General features: G+C 47.8%; 1 protein-coding gene across 2 annotated transcripts in view; it reads left to right on the top strand.

Moving 5' to 3' along the window:
* TRIM44 (tripartite motif containing 44) overlaps positions 1-16,163 on the top strand; it is a 110,797-nt gene that overhangs the window by 78,718 nt on the left and 15,916 nt on the right. The window contains exon 5 of one of the 2 annotated variants that reach the window (XR_005796894.1): positions 14,672-14,875. The exons of the other annotated variant lie outside the window; for it this stretch is intronic. The gene's annotated coding sequence lies outside the window, so the exon portion shown is untranslated. The remainder of the gene's footprint in view (positions 1-14,671; positions 14,876-16,163) is intronic. 2 annotated transcript variants of the gene reach the window in all.

Genomic DNA, 16,163 nt, shown 5'->3' with positions numbered 1-16,163 from the left:
GCAAACTGATGGGTCATCAGCCAAATCTACCCTGAGGAAGTGTTTTGTTTGGCTCCTAAAGTATTTTTTATGAATACTTTTATGAATTACTGATGAGCATTTAAAACTTGGACAATTTTACCTCAAAAACCCACAATTTTTTAAAAAAATTTTTTAACATTTTATTTTTGAGAGATAGAGCGTGAGTGGGGGAGGGGCAGAGAGAGAGGGAGACAACGAATCCGAAGCAGGCTCCAGGCTCTGAGCTGTCAGCACAGAGCCTGATGTGGGGCTCAAACCCCACTGAGATCATGACCTGAGATGATGCCAGACGCTTATTAACCAACAGAGCGACCCAGGAGCCCCAAAAGAAAACAGATTTTTAAAGCTTCTTTTGGAAATTCAAAAGTTCTGACAATACTAGATCCATATTTTTCCATGATGTTGACCAGCTGGCTTCTTAGATAGGCAGGTGCTTTCCAATTTACCAGTATTCACCTGGCCCAATTTATTCATTTGTTTTGTGCCTTGGTCTTTTTTTTTTTTTTTTTTATAAGTTTATTAGGGAGAGAGAGAGAAAGAGCATGAGCCAGGGAAGGGACAGAGAGAGAGAGAGAGGGAGAGAAAGGATCCTAGGAAGGCTCCGCACTGTCAGCACAGAGCCCGACTTGGGGCACGAACTCATGAACCGTGAGATCACGACCTGAGCTGAAATCAAGAGTTGGACACTTCTCAACTGAGCCACCCAGGTGCCCCATGTGCCTTGGCCTTCTTATGCTGCTATTTTAAGGTCTTTCATGCCCACTTGTCTATTTGGCTCTACTATGTCTTTGACAACAGGAACCACATTGTCATTTCAGTTCAGCAAACACCATTGGCATCGTTTGGGGGGTTGGGAATGAAAAGAACAGTAAAATGGAGGTCCTACCCTGAGGAATATCACAGCTCAGCATCGTCTCTTTTTAATTCATTAAAGTACCTATCACCTTGGTATGTACAAAGTGCGGGTTCAAGACCTACTTGCTAGAATATGACCTCAGAAAGACTGAGGTCAGAGCACTGACCTGCCATTTATTGCCCACTGAAGCTATTTAAGTAAACTCTTCAGCTGCAGTTTTCTGGTCTCTTAAATGGAGATAATCTTGGTGCCTGTGGGGTGAAATGCAGATTGAATGACCTGATGGTCATCAGGGGTTAGGCATGGTGCCTTACATTTAATAACTGCCAGTGTATGGTGACTCTGATTACTAGGGTTAGACATGCAGTTGGCACTCAATTAATGCTTGTTGAATTAACAAGCGAGTGGGCGGAATAAAGTGTAAAGAATTAAATGTGTTTACACAGGCAAATAGCTGTCAAGGATGATGTCACCAAAAGTGTCCCTGGCAGGCCTGGAAACCACAGATTTTTGATGGCTTTGAATGTTCTGGTTTTAATGAGCCTAGAGAAAGTGCATGTTGTGGCAGAATCAGCACCCAAACTGCTGTAAAACACATTTATAAGCTTACCTCTGTGGAATAATATCAATCCCAGGTTAATACAAGGTGATACAAAGTTGAGAAGAGAGGAATAAATCTCCAGTAATCTTGCAAGGTAGACTTGTGCTTAGTGTTTTGAGAATGTATCCAGGACTTCAGAGTTGGCCTGTAGGCTAAGACTCCCCGAAACAGCAGGTTGACATTATCTCTGTGAACAAGCATCGTGGTTGCTAAGGGGACGGCCCGAATGGGAAGACGCATTAGGCCACTTTCCCAGGGCTCCTGGACTGCTTGCTTCTCTTTTTCACAGCCTTAAGGGACAAGCAGAGGGGAATGGACTTATTTACTCTGTGTTATTACTGTCTCCTATAACTGTTACACTGATCCTGTGAAACAGTTTATTGTACAGATGACAAAACTGAAGCTCAGAGAGATTAAGAGACACGTTCCAATTCTCATACATCTTGTAAGCGGCAGGACAGGACTCTGGCTCTTTCCATAACCACACAGAGCCTCTCAGAGCCAACCTCACCATCTCTAAGGGTTCACTCTGGCCACCCAACCCATTCTCATCCCTGCTCCCAAAAGGAAGCTCAAGTAAAGGCCAGCAAAGTAGATTTACTAAGTGAATACACACTGCTCACTTTCTTCTTACTCATTTTCAACGCATGATTATTTAGCACCTACATTATGCCAGGAATAGCTGCTGTTGCAGAGGATACAGGGTGAACAAGCCAGATAAGAGGAGGTCCCTTCCTTAACTCTAGTGGGAAGAGGCAGACAAAAAACCAAAAACACTAGTAAACCACTAAATATAAAATAACTTCAGATGTCAGTATTAGGAAAGGAAAGAAGGGATTTGATTGAAAAGGACTGGGGAGAAGACACTACTGTAGATAAGGTGTTCAAAGAAAAGCTGAGGAGGTCACTTCTGAGCCGAAAGCTGGCTGCACAAAGGAGCCAGTCAAGCACAAATGGGCGTGGGGAGCATTGCAGGCAAAGGGAACAGGAAGTTCAGATTAGAGGCTGGCCTCAGGGGACTGTCACAGGAAGACCACTTCACCTTTTAGACTTTTTTTCTTTTAATGTAATGTGCTTAACAGTGGAGCAATGTTTCTGATTTATAATTTGAATGACAATATTATATTATTTGATATTATTATTTTTCTAGATATTTCGGCAGTGCGGCTAGTAAACTTACTTTAAAAAGCCTGTGAGCTATACAAGTCAGGAACACAAGCTGGTTTGTAGGAAGAAGACACCTCTGTTTCCTGGCAGAGACCCACATACCTTAGGCTCTGCCTGGGCACTGGCACACTGCATTCAGGGATGGTAAGGACCCAGATATGGCAGGATCAGGGGGAGGCCTCCAGGAGCCCCGATCACACAGACGGCACTGGGACATCTAGGAAGGGAGCCGCCCGATGATGAGAACACTTATTTTGGTACCAGACGAGGTCATTCCTGGGATGTTTTTGGTTATCCCAACGGGTAAATTCTAAAACAACAAGGAAATTAAAACAAAAAAACAAAAAAAACTTTTTTTTTTTTTTAGGAAAGTGTGGACTAAATACAGAGCATAAAATAATTTAGGAAGTAGAAGGAATGCCATGAACTCAAAAAGGTTCAAGTGGAATAACTCCCGAAACATTAAGAATCACTGCCTCGACCAGTGCGTTCCCAGCCTCTACACCCTGAACGTAGTAATAGGAATTAGAAAGCTATTTGCAGCGTTTTAGGAATATGAATGGCTAATAAGGTTAGACAGGCTATCATTCACTCCGCGCCCTTTTCGGTCACTCTTACATTGGTTCCTTCCGTATTGCAGCAAATCCTTAATGAGTTATCCACTGTGTGCCAGGTAGTATGCGAAGTGCTAGGAAATTTTTTAAATGACTAAAATAAGAATCCTTGCTGTGGAGACATTTTAAGCGTCTGGAGAGCAAAGGGACAAGTAAATGGATCATTACAAAGCACTATAACATGTACTGATAGAGGTGTTTATGGAGTGCTTTGAGAAGTCCACACAGTGGGGCAAATGCTAGCCATAGGGTCTTGGAAAGCTTCCTAGAGGAGGGATCACTAAATCTAAGTTTAAAGGACATATATAAATTAGCCAGATGGGTCGAAGGGAATGAAATTCTTGGCAGTGGAAGGATCATATACTTAGATGCAAGGCTTTTAATTCTCTAGAGTGCTTATGCATTGTATCAGAATTGAGTTGGGCTTTGAGTAAAACTCTGGTATCAGTAGCTTAAGCAAACAGAGGTTTATTTGTCGCACATATTATGTTTGGAGGGAAGTGACTGCTGGCTTCGGTTCAGTAGCTAATGATATCAGTCTGCCACATGTCTCTGAGGCTCCCTGGACTTGTTGCCATACGATCAAAACGGGGCTATGGCTTTGGGTATCATATCTGTGTTCAAGCATGAAAAAGGGGTCAGAAAAACGGCCATGTCTGTCTTAATCAGAAAAGTGAACATCCCCCACCCAAAGCAGAAGACTTATTCTTCTGTGTCATGGGCTTAGACCAGGCTACATTTCCCCCACCTCGCCCTGCAGTGTATGCACATACTTAACCCTTCCACCCTCCAGAGTGGAAACCATCAAGGGAAGCAAGTTGGCCATGACTAGATCAACCAAACAGTGGTCTGCCAAACACATTTCAATTTAGTTTTCCTCATGATAAGCTCAAGAGTAGGAGAAGCAGGTGTTCTTGGCTCCACTTTACAGAAGAAGAAACTGAGATCGTGAAATCACAGAGCCGTACCTTTATTTAGCAATAACAACAGCAACAGATGAGGGCTGATGTGGATTGTGTGCTTATTACACACCAGATTATGCGAAGCACTTTACATTGTTCTCTCATTTCGTCCTCGCAGCCCCAAGAGGCAGGCTCTCCTTACTTGATAGATGAGCAGTCTGAGGTGTAAGATGTTGACATAACCTGCACAGGGTCACAGAGCTAGCCTGGAGCAGAGCCAGGATTCCAGCCTCAGTCCTCCTAATGCTCTTCTACCTGGAACCTCTCCGAACTTTCTCCCCGTGGATCCAGTAAATGTGTCATCTCACTGACATTGCCCAGAGCCCTTGAAGCCATCCCATGCCCCTGTTACTCTTGTTAATTTATTTGAGCCACTCCTGTTTCTTCATTATTGCCTTTATGGACAGAGAATCCAGCAACACATTATTTCAAATGTTCTGCCATTATGAATGCATTTCCTTTCATTGTAATAGCACCGACCATAATGAGTACATTTTGTATTCGTGCAGATGTCACTGGTGTTTTCGATGCTCCATTCTAATTTATGCTGGAAAATGAATACTTAAAGTATTGCCCAGGCTCCCATTACTCCAGAGGAAATGAGGGACACCCGGTGTGTATGCATATGTTTTTGCATTCATGCAGCAGATAGAATGTTTTGGTCAGAATGAATTGTGTGCCTGAAATGAGTCTGGCCCTTTCCTGGAAGGACACACTGGAGGTAATTTGCTGTGCCTATCGGCGAACCTGCGCAAGCAGGTTTCTCTATGAATGAGTGTCTGGGCCTACTGAAGGGACACAAATTATAGTCAGATTTTGTTAGAAAGGGAAGAGGGAAAGCTTAGCTGATTGAGGGATCCAGGTCCTGGGGTATCCCGAGAGCTTGCCTTCACGTGCACAGCCGGCAAGGTTGCAGATGTGTTCAGTGCCAACAAATCACCCCATCAGCCAGCCACACACTGTTATAGCCTTTTTGACATTGAGGGTGAGTAATGAGACAGGCCCACTGGGGAGCAGAAGGTGCTTGGTTTGGGGCTAGTTGTGTGAACCGATCCTTACCTTGAGAGACTATCTGTGAGGTGGGGGGATGATGATAGGGATAGAGTTTGAAATGCCAAATTGTGGGAGAGTGTGGCTTCTTTGTGGAGAGAGGCTGAAGTATTCAGCTGTCCAAGAAATGGTTTCCCTACGTTTGAAACAATATGTGGGCCATAAGTCTCTAGACATTGGACCTATCTGTTGGGGATACTTAGGGTGGTATCTTTTCAGATACATTGTGCCAAACATATCCTTTCCAAGGCTTGGTATTGAGGTGGTTACAGGGCACCCTGGAAGATAGCATGTGAGCCCCATTATTAGGAATCTTCATTCAGGGCTTCTAAAATTCAAAAGAAGCTGACTTGGTGGTTTACAGAAGAGTAGCCTAAATTTCTGTCAAATCCCACATTTTTATATCACACCTATTCCAGTTGCCCTTTAGTAAAAGTTGTGTGCTCAGTTTAGGACTCCTGATGTCACATACACATGTATATACAGTATGCACATAGATTGGGGGGTCTGGAAATGTTTTTCTTTTAGCAAAAAAGGGAAAGACCCTTTCTAAAATTTGGTGTGGGGGAGAGCAACATTTTTATATCTAAGCGATCTTAAATCTCACTAGCTTCTTATTGCTAAAAAAGAAAATCTATCAGAATCTAGACTGTAGCATTTCAATGTTTGTCCTTTTCCGTTTCATAGGCAGTGCTTTCCCCTCCAAGTTTCTGCAGCCTTAATTTTTGCATAGTTCATCACCTGACTCTTCTGTCAATACTTAGAACACAGACTCGAAAGAACTAGTTTTTCCAAATCTTTCTAGAAATATGAACCCAGAGAAGACCAGTGCGGTAATCTTAAAGAAGTTATTGTTCTTTACTTCTTTGATGACAAAAATCTACTAACACTGTCCTCTATGGAAAATTCCATTCTACAGGGAATTCTGTTGGACCAAATACATTATTCAAACACGAATGTACCTTGGGGCGCCCAGGTGGCTCAGTTGGTTGAGCGTCCGACTTTGGCTCAGGTCATGATCTCATAGTTCATGGGTTTGAGCCCCATGTCGGGCTCTGTGCTGACAGCTCAGAGCCTGAAGCCTGCTTCGGATTCTGTCTCCCTCTCTCTCCACCCTTCCCCTGCTCACACTCTACCTCTCTCTCTCTCAAGAATAAATAAACACTTAAAAAAGAAAAAAAGAAAACACCATGAACGTACCAGCTCTAAGTTGAATCTCCGAGTCCCACATTCTCTATTATTACAAACTCAAATGCCCATACTGCTCGCTGCATCCTCTCCAAGAACACAGCAGGAGGCAAACACTTCAGAGCCACAAGGCTGGGCAGTCTGCCCCATTGCTCACCATTTCCTCCGGGATGGTGACTTGTTTTTTTGTTTTGTTTTTTGTTTTTAGTTTTTATTTATTTTTTGAGAGAGAGAGAGAGAGAGAGAGAGAGAGAGAGAGAGAGAGACAGAGAGAGAACAGGGGAGGGGCAGGGAGAGAAGGAGAGAGACAATCCCAAGCAGGCTCCACGCTGTCAGCGCAGAGCCCGACATGGGGCTCGAACTCACAAACCGGGAGATTGTGACCTGAGCCAAAATCAGGAATCAGAGGCTTCACTGACTGAGTCACCCAGGTGAGGGGCAGTGATTTCACTTCTGCCCTGGGGCGGGGTTGGTCTGAAGGGAGTGCAGGAATGAGGGTGCAGATAGAAGCTGTCTCCTAGAGCAATGGCTTCACGTCTCCTCCTCGGACAGACGGCAGAAGAAGTCGCAGTTTACCACCAGAGCGCTTTGGAATCTGAAGTGTAGGAGACCGAAGCCCAAGAACCTCTGGGTCAGAGGTGTGCGCCGCTGTGGGGCCAGAGTGAGGAGCAGGGGTGAGGACACAGTATCAGCCTGGTTCTCTTTCAGTTCACTGCTACCTGCTCGGTTAAGCTAGCGGGCAAGCCCGGGAAGCAGCCTGAACTGCTCTCTGGGGGAGCTGCTGATCTTAAGAGAGTTCCTCTAGCAAATGTGCCTTCAGGGGACCATATAACCAGATGCAGAGCCATTTGCGTTAATTCATCCTACACATGTCTTTTGCCTCCTGAAATGTTCAAGGTTCCTGCCATATGCAGACACAAGCGTCTGGTCTCTAAATAGCTGTGCGCGTAGTCCACTCTAAGATGATTGGACAGCAGGGGGACCGGCCCCACAGAGACTGTGGCTCCCTCTTCCCTGGACTTAAGTTGTCTGTACTTCCACTGCCATCCTTTGGTTACAGTTGTCCTTAGCCGTGAAACAAATTCAGGGTCTTTACATTTTTCCTCAACAACAAGTGGCACCTACTGAATGAGAACAGGTTGACACCAAATCTTTGTATTTTCTAAAACTGTTCACAGAAATAAAGCAATTTATAATAATAGCCATCATTTATATGGACCTTGTGCCAGATACAATGTTGAGGGCTTTAATAAGGTATTTTGTTTAGTGCTCACAACTACTCTACGATGTAGGGGTTCTTGGACCCATTTTACAGGAGGGTATTAAAACGCAGAGGGGAAAGTGACTTTCCCAAGATTTTGTATCTACTTACTTCAGAACCCAGTCCTTCCCTTTCAGATGGTTATTGCCAACTAGAAGAGTGAAGAAAGATGTCATCAAAGAGATTCTGTTAGCCCACTTAAGATAGATAGGTTTCCTCTTACTTTAATCAGGTGGATAGGAAAGGCCATGGTGGTCTATAGACCCAGAGCTAATTAACCCAGGGGTGACAGGTACCAACAGGTAGGTCAGCACGATGCACACCTGGCAAGGGTCACTGCCCCGCCCCACATTCTTTTTGGTGGGAAGAACATTGGTTTTGCAGTTGGGCAAATCCGGGCCCCAGATGTGATCAAGTCACTGGCCTCTCTGAGTCTCAGTTTTCCACATCTGTGAAACAGGGCATCATAATGCCTTCTTCCCAGAGATGTGGTCCAAATGGGATGGGAGAGTGTATGTAGCTGCCAATTGTAATGCATGCTCCTTGGATAATTTTTTTAAAGTTTATTTATTTATTTTGAGAGAGAGGGAGCTCAAGCATGGGTGGGGGGGTGGTGGGGAGGCGGTAAGAGAGAGAGTCCCAACAGGCTCCACGCTCCTCGTGGAGCCCAACGTGGGGCTGTCTCATGACCGCAAGATCATGACCTGAGCTGATATCAAGAGTCAGACGCTTAGCCAACTGAGCCGCCTAGGTGCCCCTCATTAGAAAAAAATTTTTTTAAATCCATGGTTGCTTAAAATGTCATTTTACTGTGTGTTAACAGACTGTTTCCCAGGCACCCTGAAGTGTTTTGGCCCCGGGAGGAGAATGGTTGCGATCCAGTGCTCTGCAGTTTCCCCAGAGGCGGGTTCATTCTTCAGAACCAGTTCTAATTTTTATGGCCTGTTTTTCCCTCCAAGGTGGGAGGTCGGCTGAAGCCTTCCCTCCTGCCCTTTCTATCCTATACCCTCCCTGAAGAATTCTCCCACCTCCCTTTTGTGATTTCCTTAAGTGCTTTTAATGGCTGCTTGACACTAGAAAGATATTCCCAGCAGGCACTCCATCTGTAATGGCTGCTGGCTGCCTGATGTGAACTTGCGGCTGACCTCTGGGAGAGCAGTGGGGGGTGAGCAGGGAGTCAGGCTCTGCTCCAGCAAAGCAGGGTGGTGGGTCCCTGAGCAGCCGGCAGGCAGTTGGAGGAATGGCCGCAGACATTTGCTTCACACCTTTGCCACCTCTCTCCTGCACGTCCGGAAGTGTCCTCGGCAGAGGATTATGGTATGGGTAGACTCCCACATTCTTGACACCAGCCACAAACAAAGCAAAAACAAGAACAGTGCACAGAGGGCTGCTGGAAGTACATTTCCGCGGTGGCTCTGGGTCGGCGCTGTGAGGAGCGGTGTGGTGTCCTCAGGGTCATCTGCAGTTGCCAGCGCCAGCCAGCCATTATTCCACTGCCTGCCACCTGGGGGCCCACACTGCCTCCCACTCTTTTTTAGCCTTCTAAATATGACTGTCTTCGTCAAGGGGAAGGTGATGAGGTGCAAGAAATGGAGGAAAAATGCAAATCCCTTGTGTCTTCATTTCGCAAATAGACACACAGCTGCTAAGCAGGGTTGTAAGCGTTTAGTCATAATACGTGCCCTCGAGCAACAGCTCACTGTCTAGAGGAGAAAAAGCCAAGTATCCTACGGGGTTAATACCACCCCAAGAGACACGTGTGGTGGCCAGCGACCAGTGCCGGGGAAACAGATTTCACATTAAGTCGTGTGTGACTCTCTTGTACCTGCTTGGCCGTGCCCTAAGCCACACAGCCAGGACTTTATAAAAGAGGCTTCTGTGCCCACCACTGTTCACAGCCTCCTTCCTGACCTCTCAGCCCTGCTCACCTTGTCCACTCCCGAGCCTTCCTGGACCTTCTGAAGTTTGGACCTTGTAATGGATTGTCCTGTTCATGGACCTGGCTCACGGCTCACGGCTGTCCCTCTGCCCCTCTTGCCAGCTCCAACCCTTGCCCTGCGTCCGTGGCAGTTGTTCATGCATATTTCCCCACGCAGGCTGCGCCTAGGTCTGCTGGTCTCACCAGCCCCTGGGATTCTACCTTTGTACCACCCCCCACCCCCCTACCGTGAGCAGGGTCACTGCCAAGTCCCAGGCTCTGTGAGCCCGAGAGCTGAATGCTGAATGGTCTGTGCAGGCCAGAAGGGTCGGGACACCCTGCATGGAAGACGTAGCCTGGAAGGCTGGTTCTGATTTGGGCAGGGAAAGGGAGAGGATATTGCTATTCCAGGCTGGAGCAAGAGAGGCCCTTGTTATGACTTGTTAACAGCTGTTAAAGCCGTCAGTGTGAAGGAGGAGTTTAGAACTGGAGCTGCCACAGAGATTTAAGGATTATCTGTGGATTTCAATGCCATTACTGTTCTTTACTGGAGGGCAAGGGAGGGGGGAGGTTGAAACGAAGGAGAAAATAAAGCCTCTAGTGCAGAGTTATGTCAGATTCATGGAGTTTTACACTCCTCCCCCAGACAGTTTTTGCATTCCTATGGTGGGCCTGATTTGAGAGTCTGGTCTTAACCCTTGGCAGGAGTGCCCTTTATAAAGCCTTGATATGACCGTTCATTCCAGTTAAGATGAGTAAGAGCTAAGTGGGTGATCATCTTTTCTTTTACATGGACCGCAGTTCCCGCCGTGGTTGCTAGGCCCCTACAGATAATCTCACCCCATTTCCAAAGCCTGGTCTGCCATCTCCACTGGGCAGGAAGAGGCATGTGATTAGCCACCAGAGTCCTCCGGCCCAGCAGGGCTCCAAGGCCTGTCGGACATCAGATGACATCATAAGAGCAACAACAAGAGGCAAAGGATGGGTTAACCTCATTGTGACAGACATTTTACAACATCTACGCGTGCCCGATAATGACAGCGTATACCTTCAACTTGCACGGTGTTACGTGTCGATTATATCTTGATAAAGCTGGGGGGGGGGGGGGGGGTGGAACCAGACTCCAGAGAGCTTGGGGAAGCAGTTTGGGAAAGCACTGTCTTCCAGCTGAGCATAAAGCAAGTGGTTCCATAGGCTCTGCTGAAACTCTATCTACAGAATTGTCATTTTTTTAACCTTTTTTTTTTTCTTTCTCGTGTATATTTCAGTCAAGGGCCCTAAAAATAGTTTTTAGAGAGGAGTGGCTTTATTGTCTCACAGCAAATGTTTTTTAATTTAAAAACAGGCCCTGAAAGAATTCTCTCATCTTTTCCCCAAAGTGGTTAGCTGGCATATTTATTTCATTGTCATTCCCTCCCTCCACCCCTCAGTGCCGGGCGGAGTGAAGATTGCAGTGGAATGTTTTCAACAGTGAGTGGGTGAGTGGGCGGGGAAAGCACAAGCTCTCTACACTTCCTGGTAATGTCTCATGCTGGTGTAGAAGAGCCATCAGACATGTGTACTATCCTATACAAAACAGAATTCTGATTGGGACGCAGAAGTGAGAGCCTGAGCTGTCATCTGATCCAGGAAGGAGGAAGGGAACGGAGCAACGTGGAGTGAAAGTCTGCTATGTCAGGCACTATCTTGCACACCGTTTCCTGAGAAGAGCACATTAAGTATGGGCATTTACCATGTGCCATATGCTTTTACGTTCATAAAGAACCTGGAATCATCGGCCCTATTTTACAAACGAGGAAACTGAGGCCCAGTGGAGTAAGTTTTGCCCAGGGGACCCAGTTAGTAAGTGGAAGGACTGAATTCAAACCTTGATTTCTCTGTCCTTCCTGCTCCTCTCAGTGTGAAAGCCAGGGTGGAAAAAGTCTGACAACAGGGAGCCATCTAGATTGCGGACAGATGCCCCTCAACTCTGCAGCTTTGGAGGGTGGCTGGGCCTTCCTTGATCCTAAGGGGAACATTCCCCTGATGCTTTGGGGCGTTTGGATTATCTTGTTCCGGCTGGCCCCAGCGGAGAACAGTTGCTTTTCAGGTATCATGAATAAATGTTCCGACATCTGATTTATGTTGGGCCATAATCAAGATGTTCTGCAGATGGATAGAACAGGTCTGAAGAGGTGGGACTGTGTCATTTGAGCGTTACAGCAGAGCTGGCTTCAGAAAGAAAACAGGAGGAAGGCAGAAGATGCCTTTAATAATCTTTATCTGCATCCTTCAGCACCCTGCGCTTACACCCTAGTCCTGGCCCTGTAAAGATGATAATTTCTCTTTCTCTCACAAAACTCAGCCATCTACCTTGTCCCGTCAGCTTCTAAGATGTCAGCTGGCTCACCCAGAAACTCATCTGTGCTCAAGTGGCATACGTGGTCCCGTGACCTACCCTTGTCTTACAATAGCTACTAAGTTTTTCACTCTAGGGACTCAGCCAAAAGTGTCGTACCTCAGACTAAAGGAACAACGTCGATAAGGTCTTCAGGTTTAGTGGCTTATGGGGAGATCTTTTGAACATGACAGGGGCCGTAGCTGCCTTTTCCATGATGTCATGTTGGGTACCTGTGACTTTCCCCGGTCCCTAGGGCAGCCCTTTGACTCAGAGCAGTGGGCTTTGTTCAGCCTTGAGAGTGGGTGATGGCAAAGAGCGGAGACCTGCAGCCCTCGTTCCTCTTTTCTCTCTTTGGTCTGGCTCTCCGGTGTGCTGTGTCCGTGCGCTTTGGGTCATCTTCCTCTCTCCTGGCCAGACTGGTGCCCTCTCTCATCTGATGGCACTGACGTGGAACCTGGGGAGAGCCTCTTGCAGGATTCGCCGAACGTAAATTGGATGGGATGTTCTCCTTGGCTCTCTGTCTGCATCAGTGGAGCAGATTCCTACGGTCCAGATCTTGGCTGTACCGTGAGCTTTTGGAACATTGGGGTAGGGATAGCTCTCTTACCTTCTCCACTTCCTGGGGGGCGGGGGGACTCCTAGCAAGAGTGTTTACTGCAAGGGCAAGGATAGGACAGGGTAATAAAGAGGCAGGGAGCCAGGCCTCCGTCTGAAGGGTTCCTTTTTCTAAACCTCTTCTTAGTTATGCTCATTTCAGAGAATATAAGCTGGCCGGAGATGCCTGAGTTGTTAATTAGGCATAAGACACCGCCTTGTAGTTTACTGTTTCCCTATTTCAGAGCCCTCTCACTGTCCCTGGCATAGGCCTTCGACTCCTGGACAAGTGAGTCTGGCTTTGGCAAAGAGGGAGTTGTGGGCTCTGCTTGGGAGCAAGCGTCTGTTCACTCCAGACCCCCAGCATCATACATTGGCAACTGTAGTGTCCACCCAAGGGGAGTCTTGGACTTGCTCTAATGGTGCATAATCACATGTGAGCAGCTTGATGCCTGCCTGGCCCCCGTGCAGGCTTTATTATGAGTTACTGCTGGGTGTTTTTTTTTTCCCCTAAAATTCTGCTTGCGCTGCCTTGGAGAATGTCACACGAACCCAGGCTGAATATTCTAAACATAGCCCCGGTTCACGTTGTGGAGTGTTGGCCGTGTGGCAGACGCCATGTGGAGCCCTGACCCCCTTCTCGTCTCCTGCTTTTCCCCACCCACATCCCTCCCATCTTCTTGAGAGACGCTTTGAACATGACCCATGAAGATAAGTGTTAGGAGCTGCTGCTGAGATGCTCTTTCCCTCATGCACCCTCTCACACGTTATCTCCAGCCGCTGGGAACCTCCCACAGCTCCCTGGACATGCCGCGCTGCTCCACGTCTTCAGGAGTTTGTTCAGGCTGTTCCCTCCACCTGGCGTGCCCTCCTTCTGGCCCCGTAGGCTTCCTGGAAACTACCAGTCCATCTGTCAGCACTGAGTGGCGGTCTTTTGGGTCTCTGTGAGCAGAATTTACCATCTCTTCCTTGTCTCATAGCACATAGGCTGCATTCTTTGCCAGTCCATGAGCTCCAGCCGAACGCCCTGTTTTTCCATCACCGGCAGGCAGTAAGGGCTCAGCCGCCGTGAGATGAAATAGAAGCAGTTGGCTTTGGGATAGGAGTACTATGAAAACTGTTGAAGGCGGTTGAGTGCTCGTTACTTGTCAGTAAGTACATTAAACGCCCTACCTATGACCTCATTTACCACTCCTGGCAACTCTAGGAGGGAGGTCCTGGTATTTCCCCTTCTTGAGCTGCGCTCCGGCACCCACGCGCCCGTCATTCTCTGCCCCAGCGTCCTGCTTACCTTCGTCACAATACTTTCCTCTATCTGAAACGATCTGTTTCCTTGTTTCTCAGTTGTCTCCTTCACCAGACAGGAAGTTCCATGAGAATGGGGACCTTGTCGTCGTGCTCACTGCTGCAATGCCAGCACTAGTACAGTGCCTAATACACCGTGGGCACTCGGGGAGCGTTTGTTCGCTGGAAGAGCAAAGGAGTGAATGAAGACGCCCCGTGTCACAGATAAGCAGATTGAGGCTTAGAGAGGTTATCAGATAGCTTTGCCAAAGTCACCCAGCTTAGAAGGGCTTGGTTGGGAATCCTGGTTTTATTCCAAAGTGGACGATCCTCACAGATGATACCACCCTCGTTAGGCGTTTTCCAAGGAGACAGATCTTCGTGTTCCTAGGAGAAAGTCTGCTTTTCTGTTGGATACAGTTACTGCCTTGAAGGCCATTCTTCCCCATCTTCCACTTTACCTGCTAAATTCTTTCTCCTAGGCCAGTGCAGGTTGTGTGAGGTGCCGTGTGCCAGCCGTCAGATGCCTCCTAAGTGCCAGGCATGTTGCTAAACACCGGGGATAAAATGGCGAATGAGAAACAGATTCAGCCTCCCAGGAGCCCAAGTGGCAAAGACACATTTATAATACAACCGCATGAGGGCTGTGCTGAATCCCTGAACCCCTTGAGGCTGTGGGGGAGAAGCAGGGATCTGTCAGACCACCTTCATCACTGGCTCCCTGCAGGCAGATAAGAGGGTGTCAGCCCAACTTAACTCAGATGTTCTCCTCTAGGGGGTAGAGCGGAAATCGGCTGAAACCTTGAAAGGAGCATCCTAATTAAAAGGGTGAGAGGTGGATGCCTCTCACCTCAGGACAGACAGGATTGAAACTGAAACCAGTGTCTGACCCAGAGACATCCTGCCCTAAGTCCCCGGGACGGTGTCTTGGTGGCGGGCCCTTTGGCACGACTGTTGGCTGGAGCCCACAAGAACCAAGGTGAGCATCTGAGGAAAATAGTGAACTTGCAGCCAGGGTCCTACAGGGAGGTCACAGGCGGAGAGACTGTCGGGATGCCTTACAGCAGGGAGGAAGGTTTCTGGTCTTTGATGTCCAAACTGGAGTGTCAGTGTCCAAGACCTTGGACAGATCTTCAGCGGTCAGCACAGCTCACCGCCCGCGCCACTGGGAGCGAGGAACGCAGCCAGGCTGACTTCACGTGCACCCTCCTGTGCCTCTGTCACCCATCACCGAGTCCCCTGCCCAGCCTTGGTCGCAGTTCCAACTCCGCCTACCTGTGGGACTTGGGGATGTCACTTCGTTTCTCTGTTCCTCGTGTTTCTTCATCTGTAAAATGGACTGCTGGTGCTGTTAGGGCTCTTGCTACAAACACTGAACGTGAACATGTTGGAGAGGGATTAGTTCAGTGCCCAGCAGATAATAACGATGGCCTCCACTTAGTGAGTCCTTACATGTGTCACTATCTTCATTTCACAGATGTGGAGACGTCGGTTTAAAGAGGCCTCCCACCCACGGTCTCATGCTGATGTGTGTGGACCGGGGCCTTGAAGCCCTGTCTCCGGCTCTTAGCTGTGTGCTTTTCCCACCGTCCCTACCATCACAGTGGCTAACCCTGCTCTCCCACTTCTGGACCCGTGCCTCAGCTGGTGTTTCTACAGAGGGAGGGAGGAGAACCACGAATAAGGCCCCCTTTACTTCCACCTTGGCCTGCTTGACTCTCTCCCTCTGCACACCATTAGGGGAAGGGAGGATAGCTAAAGTTGAGAACCCAGACCTGCCTTGAGCACAGCTCACAGCTGGATTGTGGAGGGCTGGAAGTTGCCAAACATGCAGCTGTTTTATAAGGAGGCCAGATGAGAACATTTCCTCACATGGAGGGATTGGCTCTTCAGATTTCCTTGCTTGGGGAGGACTGGACTTGAGCTTGCTTCTGCTTTGCCCTCAGTGACACAGCATTCCTTGGACACACCCATCCTTTACCAGTAAGGCTTAGTCATTTGTAAGAGTAACCATGTCTGATACAGCATTCTCAGCCACACCTGGTGCCTCCCCCCACCCCCTTGTGGTTCTCTGTGCCCGGTGATTGCAGTGACAGAAAAGAGATAGAGCTTGGGCTCACCTGTAGAAATCAGCTGTCCATGAGATTCCTGGGAAGTATCTCTGAGACTGGCAAGCTGCCCGCAGTTAACCTGGGAAGGCTTGGAAGGTTTCTAGAACAATAATACCTCAAGGAGTTATTTTGATAATTCACTGGGTCATTCATTCA

Source organism: Herpailurus yagouaroundi, unplaced genomic scaffold (genome assembly GCF_014898765.1).
Source record: "Herpailurus yagouaroundi ecotype Mexico unplaced genomic scaffold, PumYag 187, whole genome shotgun sequence".
NCBI lineage: Eukaryota > Metazoa > Chordata > Mammalia > Carnivora > Felidae > Herpailurus > Herpailurus yagouaroundi.
This window is presented reverse-complemented; position numbering and strand designations above follow the sequence as displayed.